At 49.2% G+C, this 27556-nt stretch overlaps 1 protein-coding gene across 1 annotated transcript in view; it reads right to left on the minus strand.

Annotated features, from left to right (window-relative positions):
- The window catches only part of CDC42SE1 (CDC42 small effector 1), a 45031-nt gene extending 20835 nt beyond the window's left edge, over positions 1 to 24196 (minus strand). The window contains exon 1 of the mRNA XM_080984959.1: positions 24011 to 24196. The gene's annotated coding sequence lies outside the window, so the exon portion shown is untranslated. The remainder of the gene's footprint in view (positions 1 to 24010) is intronic.
- Positions 24197 to 27556: the final 3360 nt, after the last annotated feature.

The following is a 27556-nucleotide window of genomic DNA, read 5'->3' on the forward strand; positions in this document are numbered from 1 at the left end:
GTCAGATGGGCGGGGTACAAATAATAAATTATTATTATTATTATTATTCCTTGATTCCTGGCCCTTGGGGTCCCGACTCTACAAATTTGTGTTTCTCTTATTCTAAAACCCCGCATCTCCAATCTGCAGCTCTTTTGGGCTAACCAGAAGAGACAGCTGGAAGGCTGAAACTCCCCTTGCCGCAGCGGCTATATTTATCTGTTTGAAATATTTCCCGTCCACCTTTCTGGGTCAAGCCAGAGGCACCTCCCAAAATACCCGGCTTGTCATCGAACGAACCCTTAAAATACCAACGAACCAGTAAAACCTTAAGCCACCCAGCACATTAAACCTAAAATCAACTCCAATGATTGCAGTTAAAATTGGCACCAAAGAAAGAAAGAACAGGGGAATGTTGAAACAGAAGTGAAAGGAAGCACCGAATGGGGAAGGGTCGTGGGTCAGTGGCGTGCAGGAAGATCAGGGTTCGATTCCCCAGTGGCTTCTCCAGCTGCTGCCAATCAGTGTGGACAGTACTGTATTAGATAGGGCAAGGGTCTGACTCTGTACAAGTTTCCTAAGCAGAGGTTGCAAAACCACTCCAGGGGCTCAGCATCGTGTCGGTGACGACCCGGGCGCTGACCAATCAGTGCTGTCTGCCGTGTTGGGTTTTGCTTTGGAATAGCGGTAAACATCTCAGAGAAAGGAGAAAGTGGATTTGGGCATCAGGTGCCATGAGAACACTTCCAAGTTTATCTATGAGACATAGAGATTAGATAGATGATAGATAGATGAGGGACGCAGATGGCGCTGTGGGTTAAACCACAGAGCCTAGGACTTGCCGATCAGAAGGTCGGCGGTTCGAATCCCCACGACGGGGTGAGCTTCCGTTGTTCGGTCCCTGCTCCTGCCAACCTAGCAGTTCGAAAGCACGTCAAAGTGCAAGTAGATAAGTAAGTACCGCTCCAGCGGGAAGGTAAACGGCGTTTCCGTGCGCTGCTCTGGTTCGCCAAAAGCGGCTTAGTCATGCTGGCCACATGACCCGGAAGCTGTACGCCGGCTCCATCGGCCAATAAAGCGAGATGAGCGCCACAACCCCAGAGTCATCCGCAACTGAGCCTAATGGTCAGGTGTCCATTTACCTTTACCTAGATAGACAGACAGACAGACAGACAGACAGATAGATAGATAGACAGACTGTCTTGAATCTTTGTAAACTCCCTTTCCATTGACTTCAGCCAGCCAACTTCACTGAGCTCTCTTTGGCTCCTGCTAAAACATTTTTGTTCTGGCAAGACTACCGAGGTGTGTAGAACGTTGACGTGTGTTTTAAGCTGTTTGTGGCTCGTTGGTTTTTAATTATTGGTCAAATGTTTTTAACCACTAACTCCATTGTTTTGTTAATAATTTGTTTTCCCGGGAAACCGCTTTGAGATTGTTGTTTTGAGCGAGCAAGCGGTATACATTTTTTTTTATTATTTTTACAAAATCAGTCAATAAATCTGGACTCTGACTGGCAAGGGTCAGAGATGATGGGAGAGGCTATAGCTATGTCTGGAGAAAGAGAGGCAAGGAGGTCAGCAGGCAGGTGGATCAAATCATAGAATTGTAGGGTTGGGCCTCATGGGTGATCTTGACCAGGGCCCTGCAGGATTCTCACAGCTAAAGAATCCTTGAAAGATGGCCATCCAAACCCTGTTTAATAACCTCCAAGGAAGGAGAGTAGAACAACCTTCCGAGGTTGTCTCAAACAGGTCTTGCCATCGGAAAGCTCTTCCTAATGTTTAGTTGAAATCTCCTGGGTCTTCGGTCTTTGACCCGCAAGGGCCAAGCCCTGGGCTCAGCGGGAAACGAAAACATGCCGTTTGCACATGCTCAGAGACACCCACGCCACTATCGGATAGTACACCCACGGAGGACCTTAAGGTCCATAAATAGCAGCACCCTAGAGGTCCCGGGCCCTAAGGAAGTCAGATTAGCCTCAACCAGAGCCAGGGCCTTTGCAGTACTGGCCCCGACTTGGTGGAACGCTCTGTCTCATGAGACCAGGGCCCTGCAGGATCTGATTTCTTTCCACAGGGCCTGTAAGACAGAGTTGTTCCGCCTGGCCTTTGGCTTGGACTCAACTTGATCCCCTTCCCCCCTTTCCTTTTTCCTTCTGTGATGGAACTCCTACTTGGGGACTTCCCTGGCTTTTTTCTGGCCCACGTAGGACCAGTCTGGATAGTTGGCCTTGGTGAAGACTTGACATTTTCATCCCCCAAAAAAGTTTTTGAGTTTCTTCTGAAATTAGGCTGCATTTTAATGTTGTATTTTAATCTTGTTTTTTAAAGTTGTATTTCAATCAATTGTTTTATATCTGGTGTTAGCCGCCCTGAGCCCAGTCTTGGCTGGGGAGGGCGGGGTATAAATAAAATTCACTATTATTGTTATTGTTGTTGAGTTGTTGTCGTGTCCAACTCTTCGTGACCCCCTGGACCAGAGCACGCCAGGCACTCCTGTCTTCCACTGCCTCCCGCAGTTTGGTCAAACTCATGCTGGTCACTTTGAGAACACTGTCCAGCCATCTCGTCCTCTGACTTCCCCTTCTCCTTATGCCCTCCATCTTTCCCAACATCAGGGTCTTTTCCAGGGAGTCTTCTCTTCTCATGAGGTGGCCAAAGTCTTGGAGCCTCAGCTTCAGGATCTGTCCTTCCAGTGAGCACTCAGGGCTGATTTCCTTCAGAATGGAGAGGTTGGATCTTCTTGCAGTCCATGGGACTCTCCAGAGTCTCCTCCAGCACCAGAATTCAAAAGCATCACACGAAGGAAATAAAAGAGTGTTCGTGCAGGCATTTATTCCCACCGGCTCGCCTCTCCAAAAAGCCCCATCTGTCCTCGTTTCAGGGAGGAGAAATAACTGCCGTGTTACAGGGAGGTGGGGAAGGACGGATCCGACCTGCCCTGGCATGACCGGCCTCCCCGAGGCGAAAGGCCAGCCCTCCTGGCCCAAACTGACTCACCTTCCTGCCTCAACCTGCTCACCTCTGACTCATCTCTCCACCTGGACCGGGGTGGAGCAGCAGAAAATAAATAAGAAGGAACCTGAGAAGTGGGAAGCCAGGCGGGCAGTTTTTGGAGGCAGGAATTCGGCGGTGAAAGAGCAGTTTGCGTAGCCACACCTACCGCCTGCATCAGGTGTGCAGGGCTGGCAAAGTCGCTTTGGGGTCAGGCTGCCAGGCGACTGATTGGCAGGGCTGTGGTCCCGCCTGCCTGCCCAAGCCGGCCCGCAGGGTGGGTGTTAACCTAAGAATCTGGCTCCCTGACTGGATCCAGTTTCCCACAAAATGGGATCTTACCAAGTCCTACTCAGAGCAGATCCATCAAAACAAATGGTCTTCGTTTAGGACCCATCTGTGCCATACGTTTAAAATGGCATTGTAATAATAATAATAAAAAATTTTATTTATACCCTGCCCTCCCCGGGCTCAAGAGGGACGCGGGTGGCGCTGTGGGTTAAACCACAGAGCCTAGGACTTGCCGATCAGAAGGTCAGCGGTTCAAATCCCCGTGACGGGGTGAGCTCCCGTTGCTCGGTCCCTGCTCCTGCCAACCTAGCAGTTTGAAAGCACACCAGTGCCAAGTAGATAAATAGGTACCACTCTGGCGGGAAGGTAGACGGCATTTCCGTGTGCTGTTCTGGTTCGCCAGAAGCGGCTTAGTCCTGCTGGCCACATGACCCGGAAGCTGTACGCCGGCTCCCTCGGCCAATAAAGCGAGATGAGCGCTGAAAACCCAGAGTCGGCCGCGACTGGACCTAATGGTCAGGGGTCCCTTTACCTTTACTTTACCCCAGGCTCAGGGTGCCTAACACCAATATAATCACAGTAAAAACATAATGGGGGAAAAGGGGGGGGGGGAGAAAAGGAAAAAAACCCCAATTTAAAATACAGGTTAAAATGCAATTTAAAATGCAGCCTCATTTTAAAGTAGCTGAAAAATGAAGACCATAAGGGGAGGGAAACATAAGGGTCAGACCGAGTCCAAACCAAAGGCCAGGCGGAACAGCTCTAAAGAACTGTACCACTTTAAAGAACTGTGGCTTCTCTCCCAGGGAATCCTGGGAATTGTAGTCTGTTCAGGGTGCTGAGAATCGTTGGGCCCAGCCCATTCACAAAGCTACAGTTCCCAGAATTCCATGGGAAGTGTTAAACCGCTCTGGGAATCGTAGCTCTGTGTGGGGATTGGGGATCCTCCTAAGGAGTCTCAGCACCCGGTGCAAACTACAGTTCCCAGGATGCTTTGCAGGGGAACATAACTGTTTAAAGTGGGATGACACTGCTTTAAATGTAAAATGAAGATGAGGCCTTAGTTATGGCACCAATTGTATTATTATTAGGCTATCAGTATGTTCTTTATTATGTTTTTAATCATTGATGTTCTGTAATGTGTTTTTAATGTTGCACACCGCCCTGATAAAAGGCTGTATATAACTTGAATAAATAAAATTTAAAAATAATAAATAAATTTCAATGGGTGTATATTTTTGAGGAGGATTTGGGTTGACACAACAATGTGTGTGTGTTTGTATGTAGTTATATAGATACATACACACATATGCAGATATACAGAGAGATAACTATAGATTATATACATATAGATATATATCAATATGTATACAACATGTGTTTATTATTCTTCCTTAACATATATGCTGCTTGAAGCCAAACAGTCCTCTTAACTAGGCTACCGTTAACGGAGACTAAAAGCCAATTACGTAAAGCTCAAAACATGAAGGTCCCTAATTAAAACCCACGATAAAAAGCAGTCTCATTACAGTGTAAAAATAAACACCAGTCATTACAACATGTGGCAATAATAATAATAATCATAATAAACATAATAAAATGACGCAGCATTTGAAAGAGGAGACTCGGCTCGAGAGGTCAGCCCGGGACAAGGGGGCCGCACATTCTCCCGGGGGTGACGTTCCGGGGGCCGCATTCCAGCCAGGAAGAAGCCAGAGGTTTTGATACCCCATCCCTTCTCTCTCACGCTCAAACACCCCTCCATCCTCCGCCAGCACATCCTGGTCTGGCAGAAGTGCCCAAGGAGGACACTGAAGAGGACTGCAAAAGGAAAGCACCGTATTTTTCGCTCCATAAGATGCACCTGACCATAAGACGCACCTAGTTTTTAAAGGAGGAAAAGAAGGAAAAAAATATTCTGAACGAAACAGTGGACGTATGATTTTTGTGGTTCATGCTGTGGCCACAGACATGTGATTTGACATGTGATTTGGGGTAGTAGCCCAATGCAAAAATCCTGAGGATCCATGTGGATCTGTGCTTTGTAACCATGTTTTTGTGCCATTGCGGCTCCATGCAACAGTGGATGCGTGATTTTTGTGGTGCAGGCTGTAGCCATGAACATGCAATGTGATCTGATGGTGAATTTGGGGTGACTCGATGCAAAAATCCTGAGGATCCATGTGGATCCGTGCTTTGTAACCACATTTTTCCGCCATTGTGGCCCCATGCAACAGTGGATGCATGATTTTTTTGGTGCAGGCTGTAGCCATGAACATGCAATGTGATCTGATGGTGAATTTGGGGTGACCCACTGTAAAAAGCCTGAGGATCCATGGGCTTTTACCTCCCCCCTCCCAGGCAGCCTCCTTTATCACTAGCATCCCTTATCTCCCTCCCGATCGCTTACCCATCAGCTGCTTCCTTTCAACACCCCCTTCCGTCTTGTTTGCCTTAGTGTCTTTTCCTTAGCTGGAGCAATTTTTTGCTCCTCCTTTTCTTCTAATTTCTCTCCTCATTGCTTTCATCTTCCTGTCTCCTCTCCTTGCAAGTTTGCTGTCTTTACCTCCCCCCTCCCTGGCAGCCTCCTTTATCTCTAGTGTCCCTTATCTGTCTCCTTGATCAGCAAACGATCAGCTGCTTTGTTTCAACACCCACTTCCCTCTTTCAAAAAAAAGAGCATGATCTGCTTTTTGCCCCTGGGCAATTCGGCTCCAGGGACCACGCATTCGCTCCATAAGACGCACAGACATTTCCCCTTACTTTTTAGGAAGAAAAAAGTGCGTCTTATGGAGCGAAAAAATTGGGGAGATTCTCCAAATCTCTTCCTTGCATGGTGTCCCATTGGGCGTGACAGGGTGGGAGGTGGGGAGCCTGGCAGTAGGGGGCGCCAGAGGCAACAGAGCCATCCCATTCTACTTTTGCCCCTGACCCCTTTGTCAGTAGGAAGGCAAGCAAGTGAGGGCTGGCAGAGGGCAGACCAAAGCTGGTGGGGCAGTGCTCCATTAGTCCTACTCTAGGGCCAACCCAGCCTGGCTTCCCTATAAACACACATTTTTTGAAACCCCACTCTAAGAACTAGTGCGACCTAGCGGTTAAGAGTGTCGGACCAGGAATATTCCGCAAAAGAGGAAGGGTATCTTTTTATATGCGACGGCGGCAGCAAGAGTTCTGATCGCGACAAAATGGAAGAGTAGTGAAATCCCCTCTATACAAGATTGGATCCAAAAGCTGACAGAATACGCCAAATTAGACGGTCTATCAGAAAAAAATAAAGAATAAATTGAAACAGGAATTTGTCTCAAAATGGGAGGCTTTCAAAGAATATGTGAAAAATAAATATAGTGGTTTAAATTCTGTTGCAGCATTCGAGGAACTTCAGTAATAGTTGCAAGGCAGATAGAAGAAATTAGATATATTAAGAAAAAGTTTTAATTATGATAAAAGTGTGTACTGGCAATATGCAATATGAAATCAAAACGTGGAATAGACAGGCGGTTGGGTCTTTAGCATTAAGACCAATTTATGTTTTATTGTTTGTTAAGAAAATTATGTGTCTATGGTTATTCCTGTGTGTAATTTGGTACAGTGGTACCTGAGGTTACATACACTTCAGGTTACAGACTCCACTAACCCAGAAATAGTACCTCAAGTTAAGAACTTTGCTTCAGGATGAGAACAGAAATCGCGCGGTGGCAGTGGGAGGCCCCATTAGCTAAAGTGGTACCTCAGGTTAAGAACAGTTTCAGGTTAAGAACGGACCTCCAGAACGAATTAAGTACTTAACCCGAGGTACCACTGTATTTGTGTTTTTTCTTTCTTCTTACTGTATCAATAATTAATAAATAAATAAATAAATAAATAACCAGGATCCGGGTTCAAATCCCCACTCAGCCACGAAGCAAAATGGGGGTGACCTAGGAGGCCAGTCGCTGCCTCTCAGCCTGACCTACCTTCACAGGGTTGTCGAGGGCATTAAACGTTTTTGTTAAAATTATTGCCCCATTTTCACCAGCGGATCCCAGGCCTCTTTAAATTGGGGTGGGGCCTCGAGCCCCTCGGAGTAAAAGGCAGGAGACGAAAATAAAACAGGCCGCCCCCTTTCGTTCGGCACAAACGCCACAAACCCAACGGCTGATATTTCACTTCCTTAACCTTGGCTGCCCCCCTTTTCTCTTTTTAAAAAACGAATCTCTGGTGGCTTCGCTCTCGGAAGGGATCGAGTGTCGGACGAAAACAGGATGTGCACAGAGTCGGCAGGGAGGCTCACGTCCAGAGCAAGCCGGGCGCCTTCTCGGTTTCAAGCCTGCGAGGAGAGCGGGGCTGGGCACCCAGCGGCTTGGTTGGGGGGTTGGACTTATGGGGCAGAGGCCCTTGACCCCGTGGGCAGGAGAGGGGCCTGGCAACTCAGCAGTGGAATAACATCAGGCGCTGTCCAACGAGGGCTGAGTCTGCGCAGCTGGAGGCAGAAAGGGCTGTGGCTCAGTGACTAGAGCAGCTGTTTGGCATGTAGAAGGTTCGACCCGCCATTGGCTTCTCCAGGTAGGGCTGGGAGGGAGAGCCCTGTCCGAATGCCAGGAGAGGCGCTGCTGCCAGCCAGTGCGCAGACAATACAGAGGCGGTTTCTGGCTCCGTAGAAAGCACCTCCTCCGTTCCTGCCTAAATCAGCCCTTGTCTCATAACCATGAGGACTAGAATCTTCCTATTGGTTTTAAAGGAAGTTCCGTAGCATCAATAGGAGGTCCCAGGGGTGTTCCCTGGCGTCTCCAGGTAGGGCTGGGAATGCCCCCATCTTTGGAAACCCCAGGGAATCCACTATCCCTATCGATTCCGAGCTCGGTGGGCTGAGCATCTTCCTGTTTAAACTAGCCCATGAGGACTAGCACCTTACTATTGTGCTTTAGGGACGTGGGTGGTGCTGTGGGTTAAACCACAGAGCCTAGGACTTGCCAATCAGAAGGTCAGTGGTTCGAATCCCCACAACAGGGTGAGCTCCCGTTGCTCGGTCCCTGCTTCTGCCAACCTAGCAGTTCAATAGCACGTCAAAGTGCAAGTACAGTGGTGCCCCGCAAGACGAATGCCTCGCAAGACGAAAAACTCGCTAGACGAAAGGGTTTTGCGTTTTTTGAGTCGTTCCGCAAGACGAATTTCCCTATGGGCTTGCTTTGCAAGATGAAACGTCTTGCGAGTTCTTGCGAGTTTGTTTCCTTTTTCTTAAAGCCGCTAAGCCGTTAATAGCCACTAAGCCGCTAAGCCGCTAAGAGCCGCTAAGCCGCTAATAGCCGCTAAGCCGCTAATAGCCGTGCTTCGCAAGACGAAAAAACCGCAAGACGAAGAGACTCGCGGAACGGATTAATTTCATCTTGCGAGGCACCACTGTAGATAAATAGGTACCGCTTTGGCGGGAAGGTAAACTGCGTTTCCGTGCGCTGCTCTGGTTCGTCAGAAGCGGCTTAGTCATGCTGGCCACATGACCCGGAAGCTGCACACTGGCTCCCTCGGCCAGTAAAGCCAGATGAGCACCGCAACCCCAGAGTCGTCCGCAACTGGACCTAATGGTCAGGGGTCCCTTTACCTTTACTTTATCGTGCTTTAAGAAAGGGGCATAGCTCCATGGCAGAACACAGAGGAAAGTCCCGGGTCCTATCCCTGGAAATCCCAAGTGGGGCTGGGAATGTCCGTTGCCCAAAACCCCGGAGCGCGGCTGGGAAGACCAGCGGCCCGGATTTTGCCCCCGATTTGAAAATGAATTACCATATTTTTTGCTGTATAAGACTCACTTTTCCCCTCCTAAAAAGTAAGGGGAAATGTCTGTGCGTCTGATGGAGCGAATGCAGGCTGCGCAGCTATCCCAGAAGCCAGAACTGCAAGAGGGATCGCTGCTTTCACTGCGCAGCGATCCCTCTTGCTGTTCTGGCTTCTGAGATTCAGAATATTTTTTTTCTTGTTTTCCTCCTCCAAAAACTAGGTGCGTCTTATGGTCTGGTGCGTCTTATAGAGCGAAAAATACGGTAGTTAGTGGAGTCTTTTGCCCTTCATAGTAAAGTGAGCCTATCTAAAAATTGCAGGTTGGTCGACACTCACGTGTGTGCTGATTCCCGTTAGAAGCAATTGGCTTCTTTTTGTTTCGCTACCTCCAAGAGTTATGCTCCTAGTCCTCATGACATCGGGGAACAAAACCATTTGTAAAAACCCGAGCGGCGACTGGAGATCAACACAGGTGTAAGGTCCCTTTGTCCACTCATCCCTACCGGGGGATCGAACCCGTGACCTTCGGCGTACGATGCATGTGCTCCACCAGTTAGTTACAGTCCTTCCCCTAAAACCCAAACAAGTTCCTAGTCCTCATGGTTCTGATTAAAGAACTAACTTAAACAGGAAGCTGCCTGTTGATGTAGCCCAATATTGTGCGCACGGGCTGGCAGAGGCTCTCTGGGAGTCTCTCGCAGCCCTACTTAGAGATGCTTTGGGGGCCTGACCCTGGCATCTTCTGCAGGCCAAGCAGCCGATCTGCCTGCTTCTATCACCCTACCTCCTCAAAAGGCAAGCGAGCCTTAGGACACCCCACCCTCTCTCCCTTGCTTTCTGTTTTGAGCCTGTTGCTACATAGCAGCCAGGGCTAAATTGCAAAAAGAGAGAGAAAGAAAATAAATCAGCCGTTGCTCAAGACAGGGCAGGAAGGAACAGAGGTGTCTTGCAATGCGGCGAGCTCCTTATCTGCAGTAAGTTTGCGCAGGGAAAGTGTTCAGACCGGCTGCCTGGCTGTCCCTACGAACTGGCCTCCGCTTGGCTCCGGGTCACCCAGCTGAGCGGGTCGCTGGCCAGAGAGAACATGAGAGCCTAGGAATAGCCCTGCTGCAGGATCAGGCCAAAGCGGAGGCCCATCCTCCCTGGTGCCCTGTTTTCCCAGTGGTCAGACAAAGAGCCTAGGGGATCCAGATAGACTGCGTCTGCACCTGGAGGTTCCACAAGCACCTAAGAAGAGCCCTGTGGCCGGATTGGGCAGCCAAGGGGGACTCCGGCTATCCCAGGATCCTGTTCTTACAGCGGCCAACCAGGTCCCTCCCCTGGGAAACCCGCAAGCAAGATCTGAGCCTGTGGTCTCCAGCAACTGGGATTCAGAAGGATAGGAGAGGCAAAGTATAGCTATCCTGGCTAGTAGCCATCGACAGCACTTCTCCTCCACCATGAATTTGTCCAATCCTTTTTTAATGCCGGCCAGGTCAATGGTGGTCGCCTCCTCCTGTGGCAGCGAGTTCCACCGGTTAACGGCAAAGGAGCCCTGCCCGTCAGCTTCCCTGGCTGCATCTGGCGGGGTGCTGTAGGGAAGAAGATGGCCTTTGGGTCTGATCCAGAGGGTCTCCTCCTGGGTTCCTTTAATCTGCACGGAGAGGATATCTTACGGCCCTCGTATCTACAGGACTGCCGCTCCTGGTCTGCCCCGCAGAGGACCTTAAGGTCCATGAATAACCAGAGGTCCCGGGCCCTAAGGAAGTCAGACTATCCTCCACCAGGGCCAGGGCCTTCTCAGTGATGGCTCCGACCTGGTGGAATGCTTTGTCCCATGAGACCAGGGCCCTGCAGGATTTAATCTCCTTCCATCGGGCCTGTAAGACAGAGCTATTCCACCTGGCCTTTAATTTGAATTCAGCCTGATATTTTATTTCCCTTCCTTCCCTCCCCCTCCCCTTTTTATGAAGATTATATGCTCTGGGATCCCACAGCTAATTCTCCCTTGGCCTCCTCGCTGGCCCAAGTAGAACAAATTCAGCCAGCTAGCCCCTAATTGATTTTTGAATTTTATCGTCATTCATGTTTTTATACTGTATTTTATGCTGTTTTTATAATTAAGTGTTTTAAATTTGTTGTTAGCTGCCCTGAGCCCGGTTTTTGAACCTGGAAGGGCGGGATATAAATAAATTATTATTATTATTATTATTATTATTATTATTATTATTATTATTATTTCCATGGGAGTTTGGGTAGCAGCAACATCTCACTGGGCTTTTTGGAGTTTGCACCCATCGCTTGCCAGGATGGGGTTGATGGGTAAACAGCAGCTCCTTGATCAGAAAGGGTTTGCAAAGGTCTGGCAGGGGACGGTTCTGCTGTGTCCCCGTTCCGAAGCTGCCCAAAGCCGGTCATCAAGCAGAGGGTCAGTCGGCTTGAGTCCAGAGCTGTCTGGAGCTCTGGTTTCTTTGACTAGATATCAGGAGATCCCTTTTGCTTGTCCCCGAAACTCCTCTAGCCTCTTCTGTAACGGCTAGTCCATGGAGGCGCAGGTCAATTCTGTGTCCAGGGCAGCTGTCTACCAGCTCCATCTGGTACGCAGGATGAGACCCTACCTGCCCACGAACTGTCTCGCCAGAGTGGTGCATGCTCTAGTTATCTCCCGCTTGGACTACTGCAATGTGCGCTACGTGGGGCTACCTTTGAAGGCGATCCGGAAACTACAACTATTCCAGAATGCGGCAGCTAGACTGGGGACTGGGAGCGGCCGCCAAGACCACATAACACCAGTCTTGAAAGACCTTCATTGGCTCCCAGTACGTTTCCGAGCACAATTCAAAGTGTTGGTGCTGACCTTGAAAGCTCTAAACGGCCTCAAAGGTCCAGTATACCTGAAGGAGCGTCTCCACCCCCATCGTTCAGCCCGGACACTGAGGTCCAGCTTCGAGGGCCTTCTGGCTGTTCACTCCCTGCGAGAAGCCAAGTTACAGGGAACCAGGCAGAGGGCCTTCTTGGTAGTGGCACGCGCCCTGTGGAACGCCTTCCCACCAGATGTCAAAGAGAAAAACAACTACCAGACTTTTAGAAGACATCTGAAGGCAGCCCTCTTTAGGGAAGCTTTTAAAGTTTAACAGACTATTGTATTTTAATCCTTTGTTGGAAGCCACCCAGAGTGGCTGGGGAAACCCAGCCAGATGGGCGGGGTATAAATAATAAATTATTATTATTATTATTATTATTATTATTATTATTATTAGTGATGTTGTAGATGTGTGTGTGCTCTCTGCAGATCTCCAAATTGACACCTTTTGCAGGACACCAACAGACTCCAGCTTCCAATGCCTCTCTTTTCAGATGACACTGAATGAAGCCAAATGGGGGAAGATTCAGGAGAGAGAGAGAGAAAACGTCCTTCTTCCTGCAGAGTGGAACTGTGGAACTCCTTGCCACAGGAGACAGTGATCGCCACCAACTTGGACGGCTTTAAAAGAGGAATTGGCAAATTCGTGGGCGGGGGGAGAGGACTGGAAATTGCAGGAGGGGAGAGTGCTTGTGTGCTCAGATCCTGCAAATGGATTTCCCACAAGCACCTGGGTGGACCCTGAGAGGAGAGGATGTTGGGACTAGCTGGTCCATTGGTCTGATCCAGAAGCAAGGCTCTCCTGAGGTTCGTATGGAACCTCCAGCTCCAGAGGCAGTCTATCTAGTCCTCCAGGTTCTTCGGGGTATTTGGCCATGGTCAGAACAGGACGCTGGATCCAGCTGTAGGGCTCGCCTGATGTTCTTACGCACGTGTAACTGTGTGTGTGTCTGTGTGCGCGGTGCAACAAAATTTAGACGCAAGATAAACTGGGACGTTTGAGGGGTGAAAAACAACCGGATTTTAAGCAGCAAGCATATGAGACAGATACCAAGTGGAAACGAAGCAGTCTGTCCACCTGGAAACTTTTGCAAGTGCAAAGAAGGTTGAGAGCAGAACTACATATAACCGCCCCAATATACCACCAGGAGCACAAATGCAAACACACAATCTCTTCTCCCCGAACTCTGGTGAATTTCCAAATCGCAGCCATTTCCTCTTTATCAATACCAAGAGATGATGATAGATTAGATAGATAGATAGATAGATAGATAGATAGATAGATAGAGATGATAGATAGATAGATAGATAGATAGATAGATAGATAGATAGATAGATAGATGATAGGTAGGTAGGTATAGATAGATAGATGATAGGTAGGTAGGTAGGTGGGACGTGGGTGGAACTGTGGGTTAAACCACAGAACCTAGGACTTGCCGATCAGAAGGTCGCGGTTCGAATCCCTGCGATGGGGTGAGCTCCCGTTGTTCGCTCCCTTCTCCTACCCACCTAGCAGTTCGAAAGCACCTCAAAGTGCAAGTAGATAAATAGGTACCGCTCTGGCGGGAAGGTAAACGGCGTTTCCGTGCACTGCTCTGGTTCGCCAGAAGCGGCTTAGTCATGCTGGCCACATGACCCGGAAGCTGTACGCCGGCTCCCTCGGCCAGTAAAGCGAGATGAGCGCTGCAACCCCAGAGTCTGTCACGACTGGACCTAATGGCCAGGGGTCCCTTTACCTTTGCCTTTAGGTAGGTAGGTAGATAGACAGACAAACCTCGCAGCGGTTCTCAACCAAGGGTCCCCAGATGTTGTTGGACTACAACTCCCATCATCCCTGAGCTCTGGCCTTGCTAGCTAGGGGTGATGGGAGTTGTAGTCCAACAACATCTGGGGACCCACAGGTTGAGTACCGCTGCCTTAAGGGAAAACAGATATACACAGTGATCCTTCCCACTGCAGAATTAATTTTTGTCTGGGGAGGATGAGATCTCGAATGCTGCTTACCGCGGATGGTGGGCGCCTGACCGAGGTTTTAAGATTCCAGTGACAGCACTGACCGAAAGCCGGGTTTTCCGCCCAGACCCCAGGCACTTCTGCAAAGAGGTTATTTTGGGTTCTGTTGGTCACACATGGCATCTGCGGTCTGGTCACAAGGTGCCTTGCTGCAGCTCACACGCCTCGCCGCCCCCTGCTCCCGCCCACCTCCTCTCTCCCGTGGCCTCGTGTGGACGGCTTGGAAAGCTTTTCAACATCTACATGAAGCCGCTGGGAGAGGTCATCAGGGGGTTTGGGCTGGGTGTCCATCAGTATGCAGATGATACCCAGCTCTACCTCTCTTTCAAATCAGAACCAGTGAAGGCGGTGAAGGTCCTGTGTGAGTGTCTGGAGGCAGTTGGAGGATGGATGGCGGCTAACAGATTGAGGTTGAATCCTGACAAGACAGAAGTATTGTTTTTGGGGGACAGGAGGTGGGCAGGTGTGGGGGACTCCCTGGTCCTGAATGGGGCAACTGTGCTCCTGAAGGACCAGGTGCGCAGCCTGGGAGTCATTTTGGACTCACAGCTGTCCATGGAGGCACAGGTCAATTCTGTGTCCAGGGCAGCTGCTTACCAGCTCCATCTGGTATGCAGGATGAGACCCTCCCTGCCCACAGACTGTCTTGCCAGAGTGACGCATGCTCTGGTTATCTCCTGCTTGGACTACTGCAATGCGCTCTACGTGGGGCTACCTTTGAAGGTGACCCTTGAAATTATAGCTAATCCAGAATGCGGCAGCTAGACTGGGGACTGGGAGCGGCTGCTGAGACCACATAACATCGGTCCTGAGAGATCTGCATTGGCTCCCAGGAAATTTCCGAGCACAATTCAAAGTGTTGGTGCTGACCTTGAAAGCCCTAAACGGCCTCAGTCCAGTATACCTGAAGGAGCGTCTCCACCCCCATCGTTCTGCCCGGACACTGAGCTCCAGCTCCGAGGGCCTTCTGGTGGTTCCCTCGCTGCAAGAAGCTAAGTTACAGGGAACCAGGCAGAGGGCCTTCTCGGTGGTGGCGCCTGCCCTGTGGAACGCCCTCCCACCAGATGTCAAAGAGAAAAACAACGACCAGACTTTTAGAAAACATCTGAAGGCAGCCCTGTTTAGGGAAGCTTTTAATGTTTGATGTTTTTGGAAGCCGCCCAGAGTAGCTGGGGAAGCCTAGCCAGATGGACGGGGAATAAATAATAAATTATTATTATTAGGCCGAGACAAAGCCACGGAGGAGGGCAAAGTGATTGATGGCTACTGGCCACGATCGCTTTGCTCTGTTGCCGTGGCCGAAGGACGTGGTACTTCTTCTGCATCCCAGGGGCTAAGGGATCACCAGGTGGGGAGAGTTGCCCTGGATGCTAGCTGTCAAAATGAGTTGGAAGGGAACCCAGGGGTCATCTAGTCCAACCCCCTGCAATGCAGGAGCCCCGGCTAAACAATAAGCGTGGGCCAATTCACAGGGGAAGATGATCTGTCAGTGGCTATTAATCCACATCCATTCCATGCCTTGAAAGCACATTTATAGCACCCCCCAAAATTTTGGAAACTGTAGATTAAGGGTGTAAATTAAGAGGTAAACTACTAACCATTCCAAATTTGTCCAGTCCTTGTTTAAAACTGCCCCTCACCGCCTCCTGTGCAGGGCCTTGCGGAGCCAGGCAGAGGCCAAGGCCGGGTAGATAAAGTGCCCCCCCCCCCTTTTTTACCCTGGGGATAACTGAAGTCTTATAAATAAGTATATAAATAATTTTCACGAAAGTTATAATTTTATAGCTAATAATTTTATTTCAAGGCTTGAACTGTATCTGCATATAAAGACAAAATGGAAAATATAGATATACAATAGTGCTTTTTAAAAATACATAGGGAAAAGGATTATTTTAAGTACTTATAGGGAATCCACCCACCACCGCCTTTGCACCTCCGCATTGGCCCCAGTGCATCCCCTGCGATTGTGAATATGTTGACCGAGGCCCCCTTTGGAATCGGAGGCCAGGGCCAAGTGGCCCATATGCCCCCCCCATCTAGGCCTGCTCCTGTGGCAGTGAGTTCCACAGTTTAACTCTTGTGCTGTGTGGAGAAGCACTTCCTTTCGCTTTGCCCTGAATCCCCCGGCAGTCAGCTTCGTTGGTGTGTCCCCGGCTGCCCAGCCTAACCCGCCTAACAAAGGAGGGCCAACCATGCATGCGTTTTGATTTTCAAGTTTGCACGAATCTGCAATGCAGACATCTCAGCAGAAAAGTCCTGATGCAATTAACCCTTCCCAAGGGGGGGTGTGAGTCAGAAGGAGCGTCTGCAGAGGCGTCCCAGCCAAGACGTCCGCCTTGTTGCCTTGCATGCTCCAGACAAAGGGAGCCTTCATCGCAGGGGGGCGGGGGGGGGGGGAGGTACAGGCTAGGAAGGAAAAGGGCCTTGAGTGAGGCAGAGAGGAGAGAGAGAGATTGAGAGAGTGTTTCCTTCTAGCAGCAAAGGGAGGCCTAGTCACTCTGACGGCAATACTAAGCCAGGCTTTCATTGAAAGGCTTGCCTTTCCTATCCCTATCCCTGACGTAGCGGCTGGTGTGTTGGGACCAGGTCCTGCGTTCAAATCCTCCTTCAGCCCTGGACCCCAATAAAGCAAATAGTCTAATTGGTCAACGTCTAAAAGATATCGAGCACCAGAACAACCAGGCCACAACATTGGTACCTCGGGTTACATACGCTTCAGATTACAGACGCTTCAGGTTACAGACGCCGCTAACCCAGAAATAGTACCTCGGGTTAAGAACTTTGCTTCAGGATGAGAACACAAATCATGCTCCGGCGGCGCGGCGGCAGCAGGAGGCCCCATTAACTAAAGTGGTGCTTCAGGTTAAGAACAGTTTCAGGTTAAGAACAGACCTCCGGAACAAATTACCATATTTTTTGCTCTATAAGACTCACTTTTTCCCTCCCAAAAAGGAAGGGAAAATGCGTGTGCGTCTTATGGAGCGAATGCAGGCTGCACAGCTATCCCAGTAGCCAGAACAGCAAGAGGGATCACTGCGCAGCGATCCCTCTTGCTGTTCTGGCTTCTGAGATTCAGAATATTATTTTTTATTGTTTTCCTCCTCCAAAAACTAGGTGCGTCTTATGGTCTGGTGCGTCTTGTAGAGCGAAAAATACGGTAAGTACTTAATCTGTGGTACCACTGTATAAGAAAATTCTGCCCTTGGTATGTTCAGTTTCCACCTCTCCATTTTGATTCTCTGGCCCCATATCTGCACAAACTTATTATCCCAAAATACAGACGCGCTTTTACACTTTCAAGACTGGATGTTTTGCCATCTGCGGTACTTGAGGGTCGATTCCAAAAGATCCTGCCTGAGAAACGCCTTTGCCCCTGTGGAGATGGCAGCACCGAAACAGCGGCACACGTCCTCCTCTCCTGTACTCTCTACAAAGAGCTGAGGAACGAGATCCTCACCCCACTCGTACTAACCATCCCAGGGCGCTCAGCCACTGCCACAATGTGCTTCCTTCTATCAGATCAAAATGAGCAGATAACAGCAAAAGTTGCTAGGTTCATAGAAGGCGATCAGAATAAGGGCCACTAACTGACTTCTTTGGGAGAAAAGCAATGACAAACCTAGACAGCATCTTAAAAAGCAGAGACATCACCTTGCCAACAAAGGTCCGTATAGTTAAAGCTCTGGTTTTCCCAGTCGTGATGTATGGAAGTGAGAGCTGGACCATAAAGAAGGCTGATCACTGAAGAATGGATGCTTTTGAATTCCGGTGCTGGGGGAGACTCTTGAGAGTCCCATGGACTGCAAGAAGATCAAACCTCTCCATTCTGAAGGAAATCAGCCCTGAGTGCTCACTGGAAGGACAGATCCTGAAGCTGAGGCTCCAAGACTTTGGCCACCTCCTGAGAAGAGAAGACTCCCTGGAAAAGACCCTGATGTTGGGAAAGATGGAGGGCGCAAGGAGAAGGGGACGACAGAGGACGAGATGGTTGGACAGTGTTCTCGAAGCTACAAACATGAGTCTGACCAAACTGCGGGAGGCAATGGAAGACAGGAGTGCCTGGCGTGCTCTGGTCCAGGGGATCACGAAGAGGCGGACATGACTAAACGACTAAACAAGAAGAAACTGACTGCTGATTCAGGACCTTAAATTGTGCTTTTATATCAAATTTCATTTTCTGCGTATACTGTAATGTTTTACTGTTGCTATGGCCATTGGCTAATGCGAATAAAGTTTTATTTATCTATCTCCTTCAGCCATGAAGCTCCGGGGCCAGTCATGGCCTGACCTACCTCACAGGGTCATGGTGAGGACAAGCCATGCGCAAAACCACCTCCAAAATCCGCCTACGCCTTCGAGAGCTCCTTGGAGGAAAAGTTGCGTAGTCAAACTGTGGAATTCCCTGCCACAAGAAGCAACTGGGACGGCTTTAAAAGAGCAACCACCAGGCAAATTCACGGAGGAAAAGGCTACCGATTTGTGGTTCTGCTCTGCTTCCGTAGAGCAGAACTCAAGAGAATTGGAAGGGACTGTAAGGGTCATCTAGTCCAACCCCTTGAAATGCAAAATTTCCTTCAGGTACAGGGCAGTATAGAAATAAATTATTATTTATTTATTTTTTGCCTAAAGTGAGGAGGCTTGAAGCCACAAACCTGAGATTGAGAGTCTCATGCTTTACCGATGGAGCTATCCCAGTCCCAATTCAAAGTCTTGGCAAATGCAATGGGGCTTACTCTCAGGAAAGCAGGGTTCGGATCGTGGTCTAAGCGACGAGGCGGATAGTCACAAAATCATAGACTTATCTGGCTAGAAGGGACCCCAAGGGTCTGGCCAAGTGTGGTACTAGTTCAGGGGTCAGCAAACTCAGGGGGCCGGTCCACTGTCCCTCAGACCTTGTGGGGGGCCAGACTATATTTTGAAGGGGGGAAATGAACGAATTCCTATGCCCCACAAATAACCCAGAGATGCATTTTAAATAAAAGCAAACATTCTACTCATGTAAAAACACGCTGATTCCTGGACCGTCCACAGGCCGGATTGAGAAGGCGATTAGGCCGGATCCGGCCCCTGAGCCTTAGTTTGCCTACCCATGTACTAGTTCCTCCCTTGATCTGAACACTACACTTCTGTTTATTGAGTCTAGAATTGCATGAGCTATTTTTGCTGCTGCATCACACCATCGGCTCACGCTAAGCTTGTGGTCTACCAAGATCCCTAGTTCCTTCCTGCAAGTCCTGCTGGCAAGCCCCCTGTTTGCGCCAATTTGGATCTCGCCTCTGCCATCCAATCGCTCAGCTGCCCTTGTGCACCTCACTCTGTCTTCTTCACTCCTCCTGCCTCAGATCTGGGGGTCTATAATATTGACCACCTCCTATGGGGCAGCTGTAAGATACAACTGAGCAATACAAGGCCCTGAAGCACAGCACAAAAAACTCTGCAAGGGACTCTTGAACGCGTAGGCAGGATTTATTTTAGGGCTGCAGGAAACTACAGCTAATCCAGAATGCGGCAGCTAGACTGGTGACTGGGAGCAGCCGCCGAGACCATATAACACCGGTCCTGAAAGACCTACATTGGCTCCCAGTACATTTCTGAGCACAATTCAAAGTGTTGGTGCTGACCTTGAAAGCCCTAAACGGCCTCAGTCCAGCATACCTGAAGGAGCGTCTCCACCCCCATCGTTCTGCCCGGACACTGAGGTCCAGCTCCGAGGGCCTTCTGGCGGTTCCCTTGCTACGAGAAGCCAAGTTACAGGGAACCAGGCAGAGGGCCTTCTCGGTGGTGGCACCCACCCTGTGAAACTCCCTCCCACAAGATGTCAAAGAGAAAACCAACTAACAGACTTTTAGAAGACATCTGAAGGCAGCCCTCTTTAGGGAGGCTTTTAATGTCTGATGCATTACTGTTTTTTAATATTTTGTTGGAAGCCGCCCAGAGTGGCTGGGGAAGCCCAGCCAGATGGGCGGGGTATAAGTAATAAATTATTATTATTAATTATTATTGTGTTAGGGGGTGCAGAACTGTGTTATCTGTGACGCAATTGGTCAGTTCGTTAAGTATTTTTATTTATTTACTTGTTTGAGGGGGCAGCTGCCCCCCCTGGCTACGCCCATAGTACTCAGACATTCGACTGTTCAGGGACATAAGGAGCAGCAACGGAATGTTTGCAGTCCAGACTCTGCGAGGGAAGGGAATGCTGTCAGTTCAGTTGGGATGAAGATTACCAGCCGAGACCCTGAGGGAGAGAAGATTTGAAGCCGCGAGGAAAGGCGAGGGTTGGAAAATTTGATGTCGATGGGGTTCCCAGAGCGGGAAGCCTTGGGACATGTAGGGTGTTTAGAAGTGGGGACTGAGAGAGGATGGTTAAGAGCCTAGTTGAAGAAACAGAATTTCACAGAGGGATTTGAACGGCCCCAGTCAATTCCTTAGCCACATATTAAAGGTAAAGGTAAAGGGACCCCTGACCATTAGGTCCAGTCATGACCGACTCTGGGGTTGCGGCGCTCATCTCGCTTTGTTGGCCGAGGGAGCCGGCGCACAGCTTCCGGGTCACGTGGCCAGCATGACTAAGCCGCTTCTGGCGAACCAGAGCAGCACACGGAAACACCGTTTACCTTCCCGCCAGAGCGGTACCTATTTATCTACTTGCACTTTGACGTGCTTTCGAACTGCTAGGTTGGCAGGAGCAGGGACTGAGCAACGGGAGCTCACCCAGTCACAGGGATTCGAACCGCTGACCTTCTGATCAGCAAGTCCTAGGCTCTGTGGTTTAACCCACAGCGCCACCCGCATCCCATTAGCCACATATTATGATTGGCTTAAATTAGGCCTAGGCAAACTCGCCCTCCAGATGTTTTGGGACTACATCATCCCTAGCGCCACAGCGTCCCAATAAAGAGGTATAGAAATGAAAGAAATAATAATAAATTTCATTGCAAAATAAAAAGGCTGCCTAGACATTTCGTTGTGGCAACTGTAACCGAGGTTTAGGGTGCCATTTGGCAATTAACATACAGTATATATCTGAGTTTCTAACGCTGGCAGAGAGATCCGTCATATTCCCGCCTCCAGAGCACATGTCAATCCCACTCCAAGCCCTAACAGGCCCCTGACTTGTCTGTTGAGAAATCCTTCAAGCCAGTTGACCTCACGTCATGGGCGTGGGAGAGGAGAAAGATCTAGGAAGCAGCGGCTGGGGGTTGGGGAGCGGAATGGGGTGGGGGGTTTTTTGGGTGAGGGGTGCAGATAGAGGAGAGAGGAAATCTCTGAGGACTTTGCTCAGGTGGGGTGGAAATTGTTACCAAACCAGCTATTTCCTTCTAGTTCATGTGGGGAAAATGAAACTAGTACTTTAGTCTTTTTTTAATCTGGAGGCCACAGCGGAGAGGATATTGAGGGAGGGCCCCCCCAAAAGCTCAGGAATGCAGTAATTTGGGGTGCCTGCAGAGGGGAGGGAGAGGGACCCCCCTTCCTCTTTGGGACACTGAACAGATTTTTTTTGTAGCTCTGGCTGGGAGAGTTGTGCAGCTAAGAGAAAAGTTTTGCATTTTTAAGAACTCATGTCTCTCCAATTTCTCTTCCCTTTCTCCCTCCTCTCAACATCTTGTGGGTATATATATATATATATATATATATGCGTAAAGACAGTCTTTTTATCTGCCTACTGCAAACTGTCTCTCTGTTTCTCTTTAAAAAACAGCAACGCCACCCAAATCAACAGCGCAACCTCTACGCAGGCCTGTTTACTCAGGAGGGAAGTGCAATGGAGTACAGTGGGGTTTCCAACCCACCCAAAAAAGCTTGCATGGGGATAGCACTGTTAAAATATTCTTGGGATGGTGTGCAGACATTGGTGGGGGGTGGGTGTAAAGAAGAGAGTCAAAGAATTCACCCCCCCCAAAAAAAAACTCCACACACATTGCATGGGACGTGAATCTGAAAAGGTTTTGGGTGCTACAAAAATGTGCACGGCACAATGGTTGATTTCCATCCAAAATAGGAAATTGGTAGTGTGCTGTAGTGGTTAGAGTGTCAAACTAGGACCTGGGGGAGAGCAGGTTTCACATCCTCCTACTTGGCCACACGGAGATCACTGGGTGTGATCAGTCCCTGCCTCCCTCAGACTAACCTACCTCAGAGGGCTGTTGTGGGGTTTAAATGAGAGGGGTGGAACGATGAACGCCACTTTAAAGATAAAAGGTGTTCCACAAACGCAATAAACAAACGTGTTTTTCAAAAAGAAATATTGATAGTTGAAGACTTCCACATTGATCCACACTCGGGATGTGAATTTGAAACAATGTGTTGGATGTTGCAAAAACTGTGTGTATGTTTCCCTATGGGGAAAAAAAACATCAATACCCTGTTCCCACAAAGAGTTTCAGAAACAATTATAATCTCACAAGAAGGAGAGGTATAAAATGTGGCCCGACTTCAGAACTAGAAATCAGATCTGACAAGCCCTTGTCTTTCTCTCACACACAGAGGCAACCGCACAAAACAAGCCTGTTTCTTTCTTCTGACTTGAATGAGTCAAATCTAGAGAAAGGAAATGGAGGGGGGGAGGAGGAGGAGGAGGAGGAATGGGTAGAGTGGTGGGAGGGAAATCTTTTTGCAAGGTTTTGTAAGAGCCTGTAAGAAGCTTTGTGAAGTGGCTACTGTTTCTTTAAAAAAAGTACAGAAAAAAATAATTTTTGGCTCCCTTTGTCAGAGAGAGGCCTCGAATCTTGCTAAACTCCCCGGGTTTCAAGAGCGAGCTAAAAATTCTGATGTAGAAAGCTGTGGGGAGCAGGGCCTCTCCAAACCCCCATTCCCCAAAAGCTCAGGGGTACAGCTGATGGGAAAAGGGGCGCTGAGGCTGTCTGAGCCCCCCCTAAAGTCCAAAACCGCTTACCGGCAGAGTTGTGGCGCTTTCCCAAAAGCCACATGAAGAGTATGGGCCTAATGTGAAGTGGGCCAGTTTTGCAGAAATTATGATGTTTTCAGCTCACACTTTGCTGAGCTATGGGGTTTCAACCTTCCCACCCACCTGCCCCACCTGTTCCCCACAATCCAGAGGTGACACAAAACCGCTGTGGGTTGCGGCAACTTTAGGAAAGGGTTTAAGCATTCAAATTTTTGCAGAGGCCTTTGCTTTCTTGAGGAGCATGAAGGAGCCTTGGGCTGAGTAATTTCCCCCCCTAGGAAAAGGTGTGTGTGTGTGTGTGTGTGTGTGTGTGTGAAAGGAGGTCAAGGATCTAATGTTGCTTTATGGACGAAAAAAATTATTATGACCGGCCAACAACAGACAGTGGAAAATCCAGAAATATGTTTGAAATAAGGGTCGGGGGAAGAATTAAGAGGCAGACAGAGACTTCCTGGCTTCCCCCTCTTTTTTTGCTTTCTGTTGGTGGTTCAGTTTTTTAAAAAAACTTTTTAAAAATGTGTCATGGGATTAAAAGAGAGAGAGAACATGAGAACTTTGCTAAAGGATTTAGCCAACCAGCTTTTTTTAAAAAACAACAAAATCCTCTAGGCAAAGGACGCGGAGGAGAGATTTTTAACACCCATTTTTCCCCCCTGAATCAATGGGACTCAGAGTTTCCTTTGGCTAAAAAATAAAAAGAAATCCCAACTTGGGAGAGGCTTGGGAAGGACACGCCATCTCCCAAGTCTGAAGCGAAAGCGGATTTGAAAGAAAATGGAAAGGTTTATTTCGTAAAACAAACATGGAAGGGCCACACAACGCCGAAGTTTGCCCTACTCAGAGTAGACCCCTTGAAACGAACGGCTGGCCCCACGATTTCACCAGGTCTACTCTCGAGTAGGACCGGGTTGGCTTCCACCGCCCTAAGTTTGCGAGTTTCCCTGCACTTTCGCGAAAAGCGATCCTCTTACAAAAGGCGGATTATTTGTGACAAAAGCACGGGTCCCAGTTCCTCCTAGGCTTACTTTTTGGGGGGGGAAAGAAAAGAAAACAGGGACAAGAATACAGAGACATATTTGGGAACCTTTGAAGTAACAGAGGAGATCAGAGGCGTTTTACAAAAGAGCAGAACCCGAAGCGCAGTTATCTGTCCCGCTAGTCGCCAGCGCGCACAGAGGATCAGGCGTAAAACTGAGAAGAAAGTTTCCAAAGGCAAAAGAGGGGATCCAGCCTTACCTGGTCTTCTTGGGGCGCGCGGCTCCTTCTCCTCCGACCCCCTTCCTCTCTCGCCTCCAGCCAGTTCCCTGGCTCAGAGTGGCATGGAAACTTTCCTTGGGAAATCCAGCCCCGCGCACGAGGTGTGGCTCTCCACCCCGCTGCGTGTGAGAAGAAGGAAATGCTCAGAAGGACTTTCCACACAGAGAGAGACGCGCCCGCGCGCCCGCGCGCACGCAACACACCCGGGTGCTTCAGTGCGCCTTGGAGAGGCGATGCAAGAGCGCTGACTTGGGGGCGGCCGGGGCATTGCAGAAAAAAGGGAGCCAGGAAAAGCCGCCTTTGGGGTCCAAAGGTCTATCCATCACTGCTGGCAGAAGAAGCAGGCTGGCAGCATCACGCAGAAGCCAAGACTCTCAGGGGGCAAGGGGCATAGCTGTCAACGTTTCCCCCTTTTAAAGGGAAATTCCCTTATTCCGAATAGGATGTCTCGCAAGAAAAGGGGAAAGTTGACAGCTATGGCAAGGGACCTGATCAGTGCCGGATTTACGTGTAAGCTAAGGTTGTTGTTGTTTAGTCGTTTAGTCGCGTCCGCCTCTTCGTGACCCCCTGGACCAGAGCATGCCAGGCCCTCCTGTCTTCCACTGCCTCCCGCAGTTTGGTCAAACTCATGCTGGTAGCTTCGAGAACACTGTCCCACCATCTCGTCCTCTGTCGTCCCCTTCTCCCTGTGCCCTCCATCTTTCCCAACATCAGGGTCTTTTCCAGGGAGTCTTCTCTTCTCATGGGTGGCCAAAGTCTTGGAGGATCTGTCCTTCCAGTGAGCACTCAGGGCTGATTTCCTTAAGAATCGATACGTTTGATCTTCTTGCAGTCCATGGGACTCTCCAGAGTCTCCTCCAGCAGCAAGCTAAGGTTACCATATTTTTTTCAATGAATCTGGGGACACTTTTTTTTTTTTTAAAAAGGGGGGAAAGTTATTAAAAAAGAAGTAATATCTTCTCTTTTGTGGTCTCCTCTGTCGCATGGCCTTCCTTTGGGCCTCGGCCACGTGTTCTTACCTTCCCGGTGCTCTCCTACCTTTTCTCCTCAGCGGTGGCAGCAGCGCAGCAAGGTCAGGGCTCCGCTCTCTTTCTTCTCCCTGCGTCGGCTCCAGGGTTTTCCTGGCCCCAAAGTGCCACTGGGCAGTCAGCCAGGTGGCCAGGCGCTCTCGCTCCTGGCTCAATTTGGGTCATGGGGGGGGGTGTCAGTGGCTCCCTCAGTTGACACAGCAGGCACCCCCGGTTCCCCTTCGGTAGTCATGGCGGCAGCGGCAGCCTCAGCAGCCCGGAGCCAGCCTGGTAGCGCAGTTGGCTCTGGCTGGCTTCAGGAGCTGCTTGCTGTTGTGGCGCCCGCCATTTTGCCTCGCCAGAAGTCCCCATATGATGTGTCTTGTGCCGTTGAACCAATCACGCAACGTTCATTCCCTACTAATAAATCTACAACACTTAAAATATAAATCCGGGGACATTAAATGAAATCCGGGGACATTCCGGGGACGGATTTTGTCAGGGGACAAATTTGTATATCTGAGGACTGTCCCCGGGAAACGGGGACGTCTGGTAACCATAATATAAGCTAAACAAGCTATAGCTTCGGGCCTCCCTCTTGGGAAGCCCAGAAAATTTAAAGGGGGGGAAAACCTGGGTGTACATTTCCAAAATAAAAACCAAATAAAATAAAACCTACAATTATTATTTCATGTTATAGCAAGTTTGTGAGACTTTGTAAGTTGTGTTTCTAAAGGAACTTTTGTTATCACCAAATGCCAATGTGTTCGCATGATTAAGTTTGTTATGAATAAAAAAATCATTTTACGTTAGAGCTTAATCATTATTTCACTATTAATATACTTCTTCTTAATTGCATTTCAGTTCAACCACTACTTTGGAAAAAAAAAAGATATTTTGTTATGTGCAAATGGCTTGAGATACCTATTAGGTATCTGCCTGAGAAACAAATGCGATTTTGGTTTTAAACACAGTGTAAGGTAGTCTTTATGTGAGTATATTGTATTCAATTATGGGGTATCAGAGTTTTTAGGGGCTAACCAGGCTGGGATAGCTGGGATAGCAGGCTTGTGGGTTTTTGAATGTCTGATGTAGATTTTTTTCAATTTCGTTGTTCTGTATGGGACAATGACAATAAAGATTATCGTATTGTAGGTCCATAAATTACCATATAGCATATATTCAACACAAAAAACAGCGTCAATTTGTTGTTGACAAAGGACAGCTGGGCATATAAAGGGCCCCGTTACCTTCAGTAGCTGAGGGCCGCATCAAACCTAAATCCGGCCCTGGGCCTGATCCTTTTCTCCCTTGATGATCCTGACGCCCTGCCTCAGGGGTTGGGCATCTGTTCCGTGTGCTGAAGAGCCTCCATGTTTAGAGGCAGTCTACCAGCAGCAGGGTAGCAGCTGGTAGCATGGGGGGGCCCCGGTAGCCAGGATTTATGAGGGGTACCCACCTGTCATCATCCTCTGCCTGGCTCTGTCTAGCAGAAATGTCTCAACAACAGCCATATATTACTTTCTTTTGACCCCAGGTGCTCAGAAAAACCTGTCCAAATCTTTCTACAATTTCTACTTTCAGTATTTATATTTATTTACCGTATTTTTCGCCCTATAGGACGCACTTTTTCCCCTCCAAAAATGAAGGGGAAATCTGTGTGCGTCCTATGGGGCGAATGCAGGCTTTTGCTGAAGCTTGGAGAACGAGAGGGGTCGGTGTGCACCGACCCCTCTTGCTCTCCAGGCTTCAGGAAGCTATCAGCAAGCCTGGGGAGCCCGCGGGAGTTCCTGCCGGGCTCCCTAGGCTGCGGATAGCAGCCTGCTGCACGGAGCGCGCTGAAGCAGAGCGCCCTGCGCTTCGGGCAGACATTGGGCAGCCCCACAAGCTCAGGGGACAGCGGGGAGGTGCAGCGCCGCCATCCCACTGTTCCCCGACCTGGTTTTTTTTTGGGGGGGGGGGAAATAAAGAAATTTTTTTTCCTCCTTTATTTCCCCCCCAAAAAAACTAGGTGCGTCCTATGGGACGAAAAATACGGTACTTGATTTTGGGGGGGGGATAGTCCCTGACTATGCCCATGGCTGGTAGACTGCCTCTAAACTTGGAGGCTCTTCTGCTTCACCATTTAGGAACAAATCCAGGCTGCCGGTTTTCTCAGCGGCTTTCGGGGGTTTTGGGCGACAGGTGTTCCTAGCCCTGCTTGGATTCGCCAGAGTTGGAACCCGGGACTTTTGGTACACCAAATAAAGTGTTCTGCTGCTGGGCTGTGTGGCCCTTCTCTTAAACAGAACAATAAGATTCCAGTCCTCATTGTTGCGAAGGAAAGGGCTGGTTTAAACAGAAGCTGTCCGACACAGAGACAGACCTTTGGTCTCTCTAGCGCAGGACTTTCCAGGGATTTTAGGCAGAGGTCCTCTCCTGCCAGGGCATGTTGAATTTTCCAATGTTCAAATTCCCCAAATGAGGAGTCCTAAAAGGTTGCAACCTGGCTTGGGAATTCAAAGGATATTTCTGTTAA

Source organism: Podarcis pityusensis (genome assembly GCF_964106645.2).
Source record: "Podarcis pityusensis genome assembly, chromosome: 16".
In the NCBI taxonomy this organism is placed as follows: domain Eukaryota; kingdom Metazoa; phylum Chordata; class Lepidosauria; order Squamata; family Lacertidae; genus Podarcis; species Podarcis pityusensis.